The following is a 4,820-nucleotide window of genomic DNA, read 5'->3' as shown; positions in this document are numbered from 1 at the left end:
AAGCTGTTTTAAAATGCAGCCGCACATTTTGCGGGTGCAGCGGTTGTATGTAGTCCGAATTCTTGGCGGTTCTAGTGTTAACACATACATATATTGATATGGCCTAGCTTATTTTTAAACAGGTTTACAATGTTTAGATGTGATATGCTCAGCGACGGCTAAATATAGGCTACAATGCATTTTTGTATTATTATTATTTAAAACAAAAGTATAAATACACTCTTGTTATAACTTACCACTCTCTCCGTCATAAACGCTGACTCAATCTGGTATTTTCCAGATAGACTTCAGTTGTAACGCCTTCAGTGAAGACGTACTTGTAAGCCTCGCCTCTTCCGCCACTACAGTTCTGGCTCCGAGGCTGCAGTTATACCCCTGTCAACTGACCAACGATTGTTTCATTCTTGGCAGTTTATTGTACAATTAGCCATTTCTAGCAAAAAGGATTGAACGCTGCACGAGACTAGGACGCGGTTGTGGTTTGCTTTGGTAAAAAGGAATGGAATGGAATGGAATCAATTCTCCTGTTCTGCTAAGATCCGTAAGTCTGTTTCCATCGCCTACTTCTTTGTTGTTTTGTGTGGATTCGTTGTTTATTTTGTATTGGTAATTTGTAGGGCTGTGCAGAAAGTGTCGTCTCGGTTTACACAAACATGTTTTGCCTGAGGTAAACTTTGTTTTCTTACTTTTTATTATACATTTTAAAAGTAATTGATACGTTTTAGTTTAATTATGATGTGTGATTCCTGGGGAATTATATTGGGTTGTATTTTATTGTATATCAGTAATTTGTTGCAAAGTAATGCAATTTAGTCTTACAGGTATTTTATAAGGTTAAAGTGCTGTAAAGGTATTTTCTTAAACAGAGAAGGTAATGGTAAAATATAGAGCAGTGATTCATTTATTTGGTGTTACTTTATAAAATGTGTATTCACTTAATTTAACGCATTAAAGTAATTTGAATGCATTTGGTCTTTGAAAATCGACAGCAGAACTGATAAGTATGTTAATTATGTATTTTGCTTTCATTTTAGTGAGCTCCAATCACTGTTTTCACTATATTGTTTTCTTGGAAGTGTTCACTATTTTCTTTATACTGTTTTCATTTAGATCATTTCTTTTGGAGGCAGTGTGGTCCAGTGGTTAAAGTCCAGGGCTTGTAACCAGAAGGTCACCAGTTCAAATCCCACCTCTGCCACTGACTGACTCACTTTGTGACCCTGAGCAAGTCACTTAACCTCCTTGTGCTCCGTCCTTCGGATGAGATGTTAAATCAATGTCCTGTTGTAAGTGACTTTGCATATAATGCACAGTTCACAGCCTACCTCTGTAAAGCGCTTTGTGTTGGTGGTCCACTATGAAAGGCGCTATATAAAGATGTTATTATGTTATTGTTTCTTGATTGTATTTTTTATATATATTTAGAGAGTTTGGGGCAGAGGCCTTATGGCACGAGGGCAGTGCACCCAGACTCTGTCCCTGGCATTGGAGGTCGTAGGCCCACATCTGTCGACTTCCGACTCCTACGAGGGGCTCTGGCGAAGTGGTGGACTGCGTCGAGGTGGACCTGGGCGGTTCGTGAATGTCCAGCTGCAGTGGCCTCCCAATGGGGGTGCAGCTCTCGGACGAACAGTAGTGCAGTTGGAGTGCACCCTGTGGACTCCTGCACAGCTGACCATTAAGCCATCGGGACCAGGGACAGCTGAAGGGGTCTCAGTCGCGCTGCCTCCGGTCTGTCCAAATGGCCAGCTGAGTGGCGAGGGTTCGGTTAAACCCAGTCCGTCGTTGTGGTATGGGTCTTCCAGATTCCCAGCCGATGACAGACCTCTCAGAAGACCTGGGACTCAAAGTTTCACCCCTGGTCACTGTGCAGCTCTTTGGGCTGAACATGCCCTCCAGCAGTTTTTCCACATGTGTTTACAGAAATCTAGTTGGTGTTTTAAAAGATTAATCATTGGATACTATTTGTGGTACTGTGATATTTTGCCATACTATTACACCACCCCAGTTGAATGCTATCAATTGTGTATTAGGTTGTCTTAGTACTATATCAATCTAATCAGTGATCTGGATGGTTACTGTTTGCTTACTTTGCTTGAATTGCATAATATACATTTTTAACTTTTTTCTAGTCATAATTTTGTTGTATTATAATAAATAGCTCCATCGGGGCAATTTGAACTGCATTCATGTCTGTCTTTCATGTAATTGAAGGGAACCTGCGTGGGGATTAATATTTAACAGGGTAAAAATCTAATGTCCCTTATATAATTATAACATCTAGTAAGGGTGGCGTAGTCAACTATCTTATATCCGACTCGTGGTTAGACCAGGTAGGGGGTGCTATACTGTGAATAAAACTGCAGACTTTTTATTGTTTATTTTGCCCCCTTTTTAACCATTACCACACAAAAAGTCCTAAACGCCTGGTAATGCCTCTTTGCCAGGAGTTATAGCTTAAGTTAACTATAACTTGAAATACAATGTATGTATGAAGGGGGATTGGGTATAGGTGGTTATTTAAGGTCTAGATCTATTGTTAAAGTCCTGGACACTTAGAAATGTTTCCCATTACCACTGGATTATTTATAACACTTATTTCACTTTACGGTTTACCTATGGACTTTGATCTCTAAAGTAAATTTGACCATATTGTCTCTGTCTTTGTTCTAATGTTTAATTTGGACTGCTAACACTGTATACAAAGGACTAGTATGCTGTATGCTGATGAGTGCCAAAATTGCTTATTCAGATTAGGCATAGTGTAATAAAAAAATCTACAGATTGAAAATGAGTGTCCACGGATGGTAATGGCTTTTTAAGTTCCTTGGGAGTTCTTCTGAGGTTAATGGAGCAAAACATGACTGATGAAGTGAAGGTAGAATTAAGTGGGTGGCTATGGAGCACTTGTTTATTATCTTTCCAGTGAAGAACATTTAAGTGTGATCTGTAACTCCTATGTTTTAAGAAAACATACTGGGCTATAATATTAGTAGAACAAAACCTTTAATTGTCTTCTGATTTTACTGTAGTACATGCTTTGAGTAGTAAGTACAAACGAGTCTCCATAATGAGTAGGCACATTTTCCCTAGTACAAGTAATACACAACCACAAAGCCTATTGAAAACCTGATTCTGCCTTCTGTGAGCTTGCTGTATTGACAAACAAGAAGTGTAGATAGCAACATATTTAACACATTTAAATGACTTAATCTGCGATTCATTATTTTGTCATGTACAGTATTTATTTATTTATTTAAAAACCATTAGTCTCATTAATGTGGGTTGGAATCCAGGAAAAATAATGCTTTTTATTAAACAGGAACTGGCAGCCAAAATAGCACTCGGCAACATCAACAGCAACAACAGCACAAGCTGCTCATTGCTCTAATTATATACAACATAAATGGATGTAACCCCCGCCAGTCCCAAACGACGGGCTGGCAGCATGCTAGCTGAGAGTCCCAAGGAGGGCTAGGGTAAAGGTCACAGCGGTCCCACAGCACTGCCTGGACCGTTACACTGCCCCCACTTAAGAGCCAAACATCCTGTTGGCTCAGTCTCTAGTCCATAACAAAGTCCTTAAGCCGGTCAGATCTCCTTGCCATCCTGGTGCTTTGATGCAGCAGTTCTGTGGAGTTTGCACAAGGGACGCTGGGGAGGAGGCCCTAGGCTGGGTGCTGCTCTGGTTCCTCCGAGTCCTCACTGTGGGCAGTGTGGTAAAAGGCCAGGTGGTCTTTGTGTAGCACGACCATCTGACCCTTAGTCTGCAGCCACACCAGGTAAACCATCTCCGAGATCCTCTCCAGCACAGTGCACTGGCTCTGCACTGACTAGAGAGTTTGGGGCAGAAGCTTTTATGGCTCCCACGAGGGGCTCTCAAAGTGGGGGACTGTGTCGAGGTGGTCCTGCAGCTGCTGGAGGTACTCAGGCCTGGGCGGTTCGTGAATGTCCAGCTTCGGTCAAGTCCAATGGGGGTACAGCTCTCAGACAAACAGGAGTGCAGTTGGAGTGCACCCTGTGGACTCCTGCACAGCAGACTGATAAGCCATCAGAACCACGGACAGCTGTAGGTCTCAGTCCAGCTGCCTCCGGTCTGTCCAAATGGCCAGCTGAGTGGCGAGGGTTCGGCTGAACCCAGTCCGACGTTGTGGTATGGGTCTTCCAGATTCCCAGCCGACGACAGACCTCTCAGAAGACCTGGGACTCTAGTCACTGTGCAGCTCTTCTGGCTGTACATGCCCTCCAGCAGTGCATCTGCGCAAAGTAGTGGTGCTCTGATCAGGAATGCTGTATGCCCGCAGCCTGGCCAGAGTCTTTGCCACACTGAAATTTCTGTTGCCAGGCCCTCCATGCACTAGAAATTATGAAGTAGGATATATATTTATTTGTATTTTTTTTTCCATATAAATCTATATTTTTCAGAGCAGCCTTAAAATTAGCGTAGACATGTTCAACGTCACAGTTCACACAGCTATATTGTTTATTTAAAAAATTAATAAAGAGATGTAACATAGAAATTGTTTGGAAAAAGTGTATTCTCTCTCACTCGCTCTTTCTCCTTCACCACTTGCTGTTGCCTTTTTGTAATGGGACCAGCTCCGCCTGCATTTCAAATAAACCTCCCCTTACTTGGTTAGCTTGAGATGCAGTCGCATCCATCTGCACCTTCATTGAAAGCGCTCAAAGCTGACATGCAACTGAGGCCGCACCCGAAAGCAATGCCGACCACAGGCACTAACGCAGATGAAAAAGTGTGGGGATAAGCATGTCACCGAAATTGCATTACAGGGCAAAGAGGCAGTTTGCTTCCATTTGTC

General features: G+C 42.4%; 1 long non-coding RNA gene across 2 annotated transcripts; it reads left to right on the top strand.

Moving 5' to 3' along the window:
- The first annotated feature begins 331 nt into the window (after positions 1–331).
- On the top strand, positions 332–2,120 carry LOC131732388 (uncharacterized). 2 transcript variants are annotated; one of them, XR_009325503.1, is made up of 3 exons: positions 332–541; positions 1,111–1,286; positions 1,426–2,120. It is a non-coding gene; the product is annotated as an uncharacterized LOC131732388 (long non-coding RNA). The 2 variants fall into 2 exon arrangements; XR_009325497.1 differs by having other exon boundaries at positions 508–667.
- Positions 2,121–4,820: the final 2,700 nt, after the last annotated feature.

The sequence above is a fragment of the Acipenser ruthenus genome, chromosome 3, assembly GCF_902713425.1.
Source record: "Acipenser ruthenus chromosome 3, fAciRut3.2 maternal haplotype, whole genome shotgun sequence".
NCBI lineage: Eukaryota > Metazoa > Chordata > Actinopteri > Acipenseriformes > Acipenseridae > Acipenser > Acipenser ruthenus.
This window is presented reverse-complemented; position numbering and strand designations above follow the sequence as displayed.